This window comes from Festucalex cinctus, chromosome 8 (genome assembly GCF_051991245.1).
Source record: "Festucalex cinctus isolate MCC-2025b chromosome 8, RoL_Fcin_1.0, whole genome shotgun sequence".
Taxonomy (NCBI): domain Eukaryota; kingdom Metazoa; phylum Chordata; class Actinopteri; order Syngnathiformes; family Syngnathidae; genus Festucalex; species Festucalex cinctus.
Genome location: NC_135418.1, coordinates 25835468 through 25847557, shown reverse-complemented (window position 1 = coordinate 25847557; position 12090 = coordinate 25835468). Strand labels below are relative to the sequence as shown.

Here is a 12090-nt window from a genome sequence, read left to right as displayed (position 1 = left end):
AGAAATGCTTATCAAAGAGCTGCAAGGTCAAAGGTGGCATTCCCCAAGGGTCATTAGTAGGTACCAGATGTATTAATTTATATGGAAAAGATGGAGCGTAAAGGCAGATAGGCAATGAATGAATGCTCACTACAGCACTATATTTTTTAAATGAAATAATGATGATGAGATGAGGTGTCCACCAAGTTTGACTTTTAGTATCCACCATACCTTTCAATTTAACAGATGGATGCATGGTTAGGCGTTATTAATCACACATTGGAAAATAAGGAATGAATTCATGCTCATATGGTGAAATGTGGTGTCCCTCAAGGTTGACTTTAAGGTCCCGCGCTTTTTTAATTTAAGGGACGGCTGAATGGATAGGCTATTAATCGCATGAGAGAAATTAATGAATTACTTTTTAATTCAATTAATATTCGTTGGGAAGCATGGCCTCAATTTGCGTGCTTTTGAAGATTTCACTCAGGGTTAATTAGCGTACGATACTAGATGGTCCATTACGCACTCAAGTTGTACTGGATATCACTTGATGTATAAGTTCTCCAGCATCTTAATGTATTCCCATAAGGCAGCAAGCTCTTTATTGTCAATCAAGTGCGCTTGTGTGGAGCAACTTGTCACGCAAACATAAACAGTCGCCTCTATCAAGCTTCCTGAAAAGCCACAAGAGAGCTGATCGCTCTGGAGTTTGTGGAGTAGGGGGAGCGAGCGGGGAAGCACACTGATGACAGCCATCGTGCACTCTGGTGCTCGCGATCCTGCTGTCACCTCTGTAGTGAGGTTTGCGTCACCATAGCCAAGTTCCATTTTTACCTGCACCAAAAGCAGAGATTGAGGCAATCAGCCATCCATTTCTTTGGATGTAATTGGAAACGGGACACTTTCATCAAGGGTGCAGACATTTTTCATTCCCCAGCAGGAAGAAATGTGCACAACAATCACAACAAAAATGGACAGAATTCTGATTGGCTGTTTGATGAGCAATTTCATTCCAACCCCGTGAAGGGCTTTCTACTTATGAAACGTTTGACAGACAACATTTTTAACATTCATTACTGTGTCTCGCCTTCTGATTTCTGTACTGATAATTCACACCTTGCACAGAAAATATGTTTAGGTGACATGCATATTATGTATTTTTCCTGAAAAATTGGGGCGGCATGGCTCAGTTCTAGAGTGGGATCCGTGGGGTTATGGGTTCGATCCTCCTCATGTCGAAGTGTCCTTGAGCAAGACACTGAACCCCGATTTCCTCCCTGTGGCACCAGGCACCAATGGTGCGTGAATGTATGTGTGTTTTTTCTGATTACTGTTTATTAACCAGTACTTCGAATTTGAATAGTCCTTTAAAAAAAAAAAAAGAAAGGGGGGGGGGGGGGGGGGGGGAGGTGTTGCGGTGTTAATGTCGTACTATTGGCGGTTCAGTCTTCCAAAAGTTAAAAACAGATGTTTGCAAATGTCTCATTTTGATTAAACATCATCAGTCTTCTTTCATGAAGGAGTACACAAATCAGTGAACAAATGTATTTTGGATATGCTAAAATCAGAGGATTTGGACAATTGTTAGAAATATTTGAAAATGGCTGTAAACAACTACTTGATTATTAAAATAGTTGTGTTGTGTGCTGGGAGGTAGGATCCCAAGCGCAGACACAAATAAGTCTTTATCTATTTATTCACATTGAGAGGCAGAAACTAAGAGAGCAGTACACAGGAACAGTTGAGCAATAATCCGACTCTTATATAGACAGTCAATCAATTTCATTGGTTGTGGCTAGACATGCGAGTACCAGTACTGACATGGAATTCTCTGATTGGCTGTTAACCCAGTAATTACAGATAGTTCCTGACATCAACAAACATCATATAGCATAAAAGATTCCTGACATCACATAGTCCAGACATCATATAGCCTAAACTAGTTGAAACTGGATGCTGTTACGTCAATACCCAAAACAAGACACGTAACGGGTCGTGAACTCTGGCGCACGGTCATGAACTCTACTCAAACTAAACCCAAGCGTGACCCCAGACATGAGACAAGACCCAAACGTTACTCCTGCATGACTCGAGTCATGACAAGTTGTTGATTAATTTGATAATCGATTACTCGATTCATTTTGACAGCGCGACGCCCCATGATCGTGTTTTAGACATTGTATTTGAAAGTAGCACTGGATCTTCACCCAGCCGAGCTGTGGGTGACTTGATATGGGGCTGTTATTATTAGCCCCACTGTCTTTATGTTGTGGGGGGGGGGGGGAGTGCAGAATAGCTCTCTTACTGACACATTTTCAGAACTACAGTAGGGAGATGAAATATTTATTTAGTTGGTTGATGATTTTTATGACCTGACTATACCGTATTTATATACAGTACAATAATTTAAAAATTACATTTTCCACTATACAAGTCCTTTAAGATGTGAATTGGGTAGCATACAAACTGAGAAAGTGTATTCATCTCAGCTGCATGGTGACGTCAGAGTGGCCGCGTCGTTTCAGGCCAAGATCAGACAGTGCAGTGATGAGGTGTGACGTCACGAGCGAGAGGAAGCGGCGTTTTGGACAACGTGGACGTCAGTGCATCGCTTTCAAGCCTGCAGGACACATGAGTCATGCTCTCTTTCAAGTCCATTGTAGGAATGCAGCCACAGATCTGTACGGCTTACGTCTTTTACTGATAGGAAACACTTGAGCTTGCAATTCTTGTTCAAAGAGGTGCTACACACATTATGGAGTTGATATTATGAAGGGTAATAGCATTAATTTACTTGATTCCTCAATAGTTCCCATAACTCTGCACATCGCCCTTAGGATCAAGTGTCTTTCCATTTTACATCCTTTTTGTAAAGTCAAACAATTAGATATTTAAAAAAAAAAATGTACATTTTACAGTTACACTGTAGTAGAGGAAACATCTCTATAACACCAAAGTTACAAAGGATTTTTATTTTATTATTATTATTATTATTATTATTATTATTAATTAATTTATTTATTTATGTATTTATTTATTTATTTATTTATTTATTTATTTTAATTATTATTATTATTATTATTTTGCTTTGGCAAAATAGTATTTTGCTATCCGTGAAAACACATTCTTATGGCTAAACAAATGTTTCTTGTTTTTGTAAATTTTCCTTTCAAAAACACCTGATGACATGCACTTACTTTCTCATTTATTTGAATGCAATTTCCAGTGTTTGAGAGGAACAAATGGGGTGGCTCTGAATCGAACCATAAAAGCTTCAGACTGACGCCTGTCTGTGTTCCCATTAAGCAACACAATAGGTGCTCATTTTAGCGGCTCCACTTGAGCAATAATTGATAGTCACAAAATGCACTCACGCCAATTTAAATCCAGCATTGTGCACTCCGAGGCGGTGAACCGCTCTGTGTATCTGCATCATATTTAAGCCAACATATTAATTAAGTTCACAGATTTGTCCAAAACATATTTTTGTTTTGGCTTTACTCAATTTAATGTGTGTTGACTTACGTTGAACTTTTTAGCTTGGAGGTGACTTGTTTAAAACTAAACTGATAAGAGGGAATTATTTGTATTAGCCCTTTTATTTTATTTTTTATTTTTTGTTAACTTATCACATCTCACCCCTTCAGCGTAAAAGAAAAACAACACAAGTTAACGTGTTGTTGTTCTATATGTGTACTTGTCCGTTTATGACCAGGTGAGGGTCACTTCCTGCGGCGTTTGAGATAGCTGCCAAGACCTGTGGTGCACTGTGTGAGATTATTGCTAAGCGGCTGTTTATACACAAAAATGTATTTTGCTGGTGAAGTAACCTTGACAGAGATTGATTCAGTGCATTGCTGCTGTTGATTGGTGTCGAGTGGCTAAATTTCAGCTTTAGTTGGCATTAGCTGAAGCCGCATTAATTGTGGGCATTTATAGAGTGAGGCAAGAAACAAACCAAGCACACTATTATGCCTTTGGCCTTTGCTGAAATTGAGGAAAGAAACACCCCATGCCACTATACAAGGAATAGTTGCTGTGTTTTCACAAATAGTAACCTCAACTCTATTAACTCATTCACTGCCATTGACGGAAAAAGACGTCAAATGATACATTTTTGGGCTGGCAGTGAATGTGTTAAATACATGACCCCAAATTAATCATCCGATTGAATAAATAAACACCACCCTAATTACCCCTCTTCAGAGAAACGTGTGTGAATTATAAACTCTAGCCCACCCTCATAAAAGGCCGCTCCCTCTGAAAATGTCAAAATGAGGAAATAAACATTCCCCGATCTCTGTGCCAAGAAATTAGTTAGTTAGTTAGTTAGTTAGTTACAACATATCAGGCAGTGTGCAACACAGGAACGCCTGCTTGAACTCAAGAGATCTGAAAAAATGTACCCTAACTAACCTTCACTAGAAAATGGCAACCCCTGTGGAGAGACAGACTGGAAATGGCAAAACATAAACGGCAAGATTTTAGGCAGATATTTATTTATTGTTCCTCTAATTTAGTTATTTGAAATTATGTTCACACAACGTGATTTGGAATTGTGTTAAACCTGAATAACAAACAATTTATCGGAATTAGCCATCTTTGTTGTTTACATTTGCCTCGAACGCTTTGAGGTCAGAAATGAGACAATCCTTGTGGGATAAATCCAACTTAACACCTTCCTCAAATGCAGCACTAGTTCCGTGGTTTCTTTCAACCTTTCTCTGTTCATTGTTGTGCTGTTGCAGTCATATGTCGACATAATCCAGTCTAGTTATCTTTCTTTTCATGTGAGTTTTTTTCCCCCCGTTTCTTGATTTAGTGTTTGAGTGGCTGATTAGCTCTTTCAAAGAGGACAAATAAATCTTTGATGCCTGTGTCCTCCTGAGAACATCAATCTGATAGCAACATAATAAATTATTTTTTGTGTCCGAGCATCCATGTTTGTGTCACCTAATCATGTGGACCGCATCATGCACCATATCTGATGACATTGTGACAAGGATGTTTGTGGTCTGCTGTCAGGTCACCTTGCATGTTGCACCCTTCTTTAATTTCGTGGTCGTCAGGAATTATTTTTATTGTCTGCGCTAGATGGCATTTAATCCAATTAAATATCTCAGATGCTGGGGGGCACCTTCTGAGGTTCAAGGACTCTTCAAGGATTTTTTTTATTTTTATTTTTTTTTTTTGGGGGGGGGGGGGGTACATGTAGTTCAAGAAGTACAACATATGTCAGGTTTTGTAGTCAGTTGTTGCTAGGCAGAATTTGTCGGGGATAATTTATGTCTCAAATTCTCAACCTCTTTTTTTTTGTTTTTTATAGTATTGTGGAGCCCTACTATTTGCAGGGTTAGGGACACAGCCCTACCGTGAATACAAAAAAAAAAAAATAATCTGTAAATAGATGGAGAGGATCATAAAGCATCAACACAATGCTTCTAGCATGTTATTCCATAGTGAAATTATTCAACACAAATAAACCACCTTTGCATGAAACTCATCGATAGTATTCACTAGTAGCAGGAAAGAAGCAAAAACATACTTCCAAATGAATTACGGTAAACCTTATAACAATATCTGGATTCCACCAGATGGTTTCAAAAGTAATACTTTTAATTGCTGTGGCGTGAGCAGGTGGCGGTAAATAGCTGATATTTTCGGCAAATGGCGGAGGACAGTTTACACCGCCTCCAAAAAAAAACAGTAAATACATCAATTTGCGAATACCGAATTGTTAATTTACGGCGGTCACTATAATCGAGTCAAAGTACTTTCCTCTCCGTCAGACAGAGAAAGGCAAGAGAACATCTGTCCATCTGTCTCTGTCTCTTTATTAATGCAATAGGATGGTTTTTCCACCATAAACCTGGCCAATTGGGAATTGTAATATTTCGACTTTTATCTGAAAAGAATTAAAGAACTTTCGGCAGTCATTAAAACTTTAATCCCTCTCGTTTATTTTTTTATACACAAAACAACTATTTCAGCATAAAAAGATAACTGTGAGTCTTTTGCCTAAAAGCACAACAAATCATCAAGCAGCAACAGCTACTTTGTCAATGTGCAAATAAAAAGCCTTAATGGAGTGCTGGAATGCATTATTAAGTATATTTTCTAAAAGAGTAGCGGCAGAAAATGACATTTGGAGAGACATTACGACCCTTGCCTTCCTAACACACGCACTGAGGCCGATTAATATGAATATGATTTTTTTTTTTTTTTTTTTCTTCCAGGACTCCCACTTAAAATCTGTCATCTTTAATTTGACGTTTCCTCACGGAGGTGCTGCAGTTATCACGTTAACATTGAGACGGCAGCTTATCATCGTGTCAGTGTGTGTGTGTGTAAGACAATGGAAGAGTGTGAGGAATGAGATACTAAAGGTGAGATGCAGACAAATGTTCTTTGCTGATTCATATAAGCCTCCAGCTACTTGCAGACATCATTGTAAAATATGACAACAATTCTGTGTTATCATGAATGCAAAATGTCACATGTGCCATTTTTCTTTTGCAATAATGTGCCATTAAATCCGTGGAAAAGTGGAATTTTGCATTGGGGCAAATCCGGCAGTGAACCACCAAATCCAGTAGTAAAAAAACATGTAAATTTACAAGAAAAAAAGTTTTATAGTAAGTAATAATATAACAAATAATATTGCATATGTTTCACTGCAAAAGCTATTAATTAAGTTACGGAAGTCATGTAAACAGGCAAAGTTGTAGATTTATGAAAAAAAAAAAAACATCGATTCATGAGAAAACGATAATGTCTCCAGAATAAAGCAATTTTATTGTTTAGTGGAAAATTAGGCATCACTCAAGAGTGGGATTGCACTACTATCAAGCACCTCTAGGGGCACCACGTCTGTTTGGATTTATTCTTTAATTCATATTCCACAAGTGCAATATTAATCAGAACACCATATTTACTAGACTAGTGGGGCTGCATAGAAAACATTATTGTAAGAACATTTTCGGATTGCCTGCCCCTTTACACAAGAAAGTTATGAAAATAAATTGTAATGTAAAAAATAATTGTCAAAATTGTTGTCAAAATCTAGACAAATTAAGTTGGAATATTGTCAGAAGTTATTGTAACATGAAAAAAAAAAAATCTTATGAGCAAAACTGTTGTCATGTTCCAAAAAAGTTAACTTTTGTAATATTACTAGAATAATGTTGTAATGTTATGGCAATAAAGTCTCAAATTATTAGCAAAGTTGTTTTCTTATGAGAATAAAGTTGCAATATAACAATTATAGCCATCCATCATCTGAACCCTTTATAGTCGTAATGCAAGTTGTTATTTTTCGTGGAGAAACAAGCTACTATTGCAATTCCTTTTTTTTTTTTTTTTAAATTGTATTTCTGAAGGAATCTGTTCTTTTAAGATAGTTGTAAAATTTAACCTTTCGACTGAAATATCCAATGAAGCCTTTCTGGCTTTGATTGAGGACGCAGAACACCCCTGTAGTGATCTCACCACGCTTTCCTTTTAGTCACTCGAGCCCATGGTGTGAGTTTTTTTTTTTTTTTTTTTTTTTTTTTTTAAGCAATGGGCTGCTATTTCGCAGCCATGTGAGTGAGTGCGCACATTTCTGAAGATTACCCCGACATTCATGCTGAGACGCATGTGGGACGTCTCGCACCGGACAAGAAAGGAGGCAAGCAGCAATTTTTGCTCGGTGTGATGGAAAAATCTAAATCGTCTCGTTGGGGATATGAAAGTAATACGCTATGTGACATTTAAGAAAGAAAGGGATAATAACTTGCAATTTTTTTTTCTCAATTTTGTCGCTTTGAAAAGGTTTTGTAGAGACGGCAGATTCATTGCCGTTCCTCTCTGTGGAGGCAAAACAAGTCATGTGGCTACATTGAAAAAGGAAATAAGTAGTACAACTTTGATTGTAAAAGTTTCTTTTGCAAAATCTGAGAAATGTATGATTTTCTTGAAGTACAATGGTGACTTTTCTCTTGTAATGTTACACTTTAGTGTTAGGAGTTTTTGCTACTTCATTTTAACGCTTTTTATTGTGTAAGTTTCGTAAGATTCTGACCTTAACTTTGGAACTAAACTTTTTCCCGTTAAAAAAAAAAAAAAAAAAAAAAGTTTCGTTACTCAGTTACATCATTTTCCCCTCCTAACATTCAGTTTAACATATAGTTTGGTAACATGTTTTTTTTTAACATTACACGTTTATTTTATAAGAGGTTTTTATTATTGTAATATTACAATTTAAGGATGTAGCGATGATGAGGCATTTTCCACAAATCAGTGATGACTGTGACAAAAATGAAGTACAGCCAACAAAGCATAATAAATTAATGAGTGGCTGGGTGGGCAGGGTAACATAAATAAATAAATGCAGCAGCATCTCTGACCCTGTAAAATCTGCTGTTCTCTTGCTACTAATTTAGATGAAATGTCATAATTTCCTCCCCTTATTTTTTACCGGACCAGCGCTTGTTTACACCATCCATCATTTCAGGAAAAACACACCCCAGGTCCCCCCGCTCACTCTCTCCAGAGCTGAATGGCAGTTTATCAGAAGCTGATGACCCACATCGGCCACCCTCTCATCTGTCTGCTGGCTTAGAAGCACGTGTGCTTCAACAGTGGGTTGTGCGTTGACTTTGGTGGGCTTCAATGTGGCCCATGAGTGTTTCTGTCTAGCTACAGTTCATTCATGCTAGACAATGCGCCTTTCTTCTGCATAATTTAGAACAATCCATGTATTGATCACATACGTCACACTTTAATCAAGCCCACTGAGCGTTTAATTACATCACCAACAGTCGTTTGATAATTGTGAGATTTATGCAGCTATTTTTCCATACAATTTGGTAAATCAATATTTAATTATTTTATTTATTTATTTATTTATTTATTTTTATTCATTAACTAATTCAATAATTGTTTAATTAAGATACCAGTTCTGTCTGGTGGCAGTGAACTCACCTCACTCCATAACATGCTGCAGTTTGGCAGATACCGAACAATTCTTCAAAAGTGGCCTCAAGTTGTTTCTTGTAACTCCCAGTTGAGGTTTTCAGGCTGTCACACTGAACAAAGATAAAAAAACACCATTTGAAATGACACAAGCACATAGCTTAGCTTTCAGATGGTCTGTTTAGCTTAATGCTAGCGAACAATGCAATACGCCATTGAGAGGCTAACGGATAGCGATGTGGCTTTTTAACCTTTTAAGCAACGGCTATATGCCCACGGACGCAACAAATGTAGATGGACAATATGACATTACTCACAGGCATAATCGTTTTTTCTTTGATAGAAAGGAAAGGAAGGGAAAAAAAAGAATTACTGGCGCTTACTACTACTGAGTCACTGGTGAGAAACTCTTCTTTGTGCGCCTCTATCTGTATTAGGCTGTCTGTACTGCCCCCAGGTGGACAATGCATGGCATACATAAGAACAACGTTACAATGTCCAGTAAATGGAAGTGATATTTTACATTTTATTTAATTGTGTATTCCTCATAACAACAATTTTGGTTGAGGCTGGAAAGGATATATGTAATTTCCATTCATTTGTGTTTTACAATGTTTCAGAAAGCACAAAATTATGAATTGGTGATTATGTATTTATTTTTTTAGGCACATTTTTGAAAGTTATGTTCAACTGTGTGTGTGTGTGTGTGTGTGTGTGTGTGTGTGTTACCTTTGTGGGTCGTGCACGTGTTGACTGAGGCCAAGGTTTTATCCACATATGACAAGACCTTCGGGTCTTCAGGTGGTCAGGAGCGATTATGTCCATTAGACATCTCGGCATCGCTCTCATGGGGATAAATCAAAGTGAGTCCGTCTGCACAGTCATTAATCTAGGGATGTGGCCCCTAAGGGTGCTCGTCTTCCTCCTCCTCTTCCTCTTCTTCAACTCAGTAGTGCTTACATGAAATAATAAGCCTTCTCCATCTCCATCGCCACGACTCTCCTTTATTCCTCCTAATGGGCTTCGCTCCGGATTGCCTTCCCCTCAGGAGGACTTGTGTGCCCTGCTGGCTTTTTATTATTATTTATTTTTATTTTTATTATTTTTTCCTTCTCTAAAACGATTGTATTTTTTTTCTCAGTCCTCTGTATCCTCACTCTGCATTGCTCCGAGGGCACAATCACGAAATCTTCTATTATGATGCCTCCATTCTTCTGTGTTGGTGTGCCGCGGCTCGACACTCTAAATGGGCTGTGAGAAAACAGATAAAATAGAAATAAAAGTCATTCAGGGCACATTTATACTCATATTCACCCTCTTGTCTTTTGTCCTCTTACCAGTTTCAATGCGCGCGACCGTGGAAAGTGTTTTAGGCCATCATTTGTGTTGTTTTATGGATCATTCCAGTCATGTTGACAGTCAAACAGAAATTAGCAGTAATAATAATAATTAAAGCGGGGAAAAAATATAGTGTCGCCCATGTATCTAAGATACTTGCTTCCAAATGGGACTCATTCATGCAAGTTGTCTATAATTTGGCCAAAATGGTTGCTTCAAAGCAAAATAACTGACTTCCTGTTCAATTTCGGTCTTTATGACATTTTTGTGCTTCCTGTTATGATGGCCATGTTCTCCCAATTTCGTATCCATCAGTGAAGCTGGTTTTAGGGGTTATATTTTTCTTCTTCTAATGGCGCTACTGAGTGAGTTTAGGGGGGAATAATATTTAAAATAAATCACTTCTCATCACACTCCTGGCAAAGATTTTTTCCAAACTTTTTTTTCCCCTTTTAATTTCTTGTATGTGCTGTTAATTGTTGCTCGGCAAAGACACCATTTCCCCAGATGGACTAAAGAGAGGTTGAGGAAAGTCAGCGGAAGAAACAGAAAGTGTATGACGAATGAGTACACTAATTTATTTGTCACTGTGTATGAATTATGTATTCCTGTGTAGTTTTTCTCCACTGAAATGTACAATGGTGATGTTAAGACTTGCTGTTTGTCATGTTCAAATGTGTATAGTATGGGCGAGTTGCTTCCATAGCATTTATAGTCCATTATATCGTTGCATAGCGACATATAAACCGCCAATTGTATTGCATTGGACGTTCCTTTATAGTGTACATATCTAAAATACAGCATGTACAGTACTAGTTGGCTGTGTATCCGTGAGGTTTCCTCTGTGAGCGTGCAACGTGGGCACCACATGAGATAGCCTAATGGCCACAGTCATGAGCATTAAAACGAAGATACAGCCTTGACGCTCGTCTTCTCAACTCGCCCCCACACACGCCGCTGTGAAGTCATCATTGGCAGCGTCTGTCTCGTCTGCTTGGACGTCCAACTTTGCGTGTGTCAGTCCGCAGCGTGGGAGGATCATAAGTACTTCCTGGCTCGCCATTCCTCGAAGCACCTCCATTAGGTTGCTCTTGTTCCCATGAGCCGTCTCGTCACTGTAATGAATTTTTATTGACTGTGCCAAGCAGGATATGTTCTCAAGGGCGTGGTTTTTTTTTTATCATGGGCATACTTCCAAAGAGATTCCCGTAACAGTTTGCTTAGAATCCTTACACACTGATACCATCAATGACAAGATTTGTATTGCTTGTGTGCTGGTGAAGTTTGGTCACACTTTCCAAAGGGTTGCCCAAATGGAAAAGAACAATTTGCACCAAACATCGGTTTATTTATGACCAAAGAGGACACGATTAAATCCTGACGCAGATATATTATCCATCCATCCATTTTCTTGACCGCTTATTCCTCACAAGGGTCGCGGGGGGGGGGGGGGGGGGGGGGGGGTGGTGCTGGAGCCTTTCTCAGCTGGCTTTCGGCAGTAGGCGGGGTAAACCCTGGACTGGTTGCCAGCCAATCGCAGACGAACAACCATCCACACACACACGCACACCTAGGAACAATTCGGAGCGCCCAATTAACCTGCCATGCATGTGTGGAATGTGGGAGGAGCCTGGAGTACCCGGAGAAGACCCACGCAGGCACGGGGAGAACATGCAAACTCCACCCAGGAAGGCCGGAGCCTGGACTCGAACCCGAGTCCTCAGAACTGGGAGGTGGACGTGCTCGACCACCGTTCCGCCCTATATTATATTATATTATATTATATTATATTATATTATATTATATTATATTATA

At 38.7% G+C, this 12090-nt stretch overlaps 2 protein-coding genes across 11 annotated transcripts in view; one reads left to right on the top strand and one right to left on the bottom strand.

Annotated features, from left to right (window-relative positions):
• The window catches only part of phc2b (polyhomeotic homolog 2b (Drosophila)), a 91021-nt gene extending 80545 nt beyond the window's left edge, over positions 1-10476 (bottom strand). For 8 of the 10 annotated variants that reach the window (XM_077530973.1, XM_077530974.1, XM_077530978.1 and 5 more), the window contains exons 1-3: positions 10275-10476; positions 9667-10188; positions 8947-9050 (exon numbers count right to left, since the gene is read on the bottom strand). The gene's annotated coding sequence lies outside the window, so the exon portion shown is untranslated. Of the gene's footprint in view, positions 1-8946; positions 9051-9254; positions 9346-9666; positions 10189-10274 lie in introns of those variants that run through there. The other 2 variants (XM_077530969.1, XM_077530970.1) reach the window with 1 other exon arrangement.
• rap1gapb (RAP1 GTPase activating protein b) overlaps positions 1-12090 on the top strand; it is a 94867-nt gene that overhangs the window by 7843 nt on the left and 74934 nt on the right. The gene's annotated exons all lie outside the window — the stretch shown is intronic.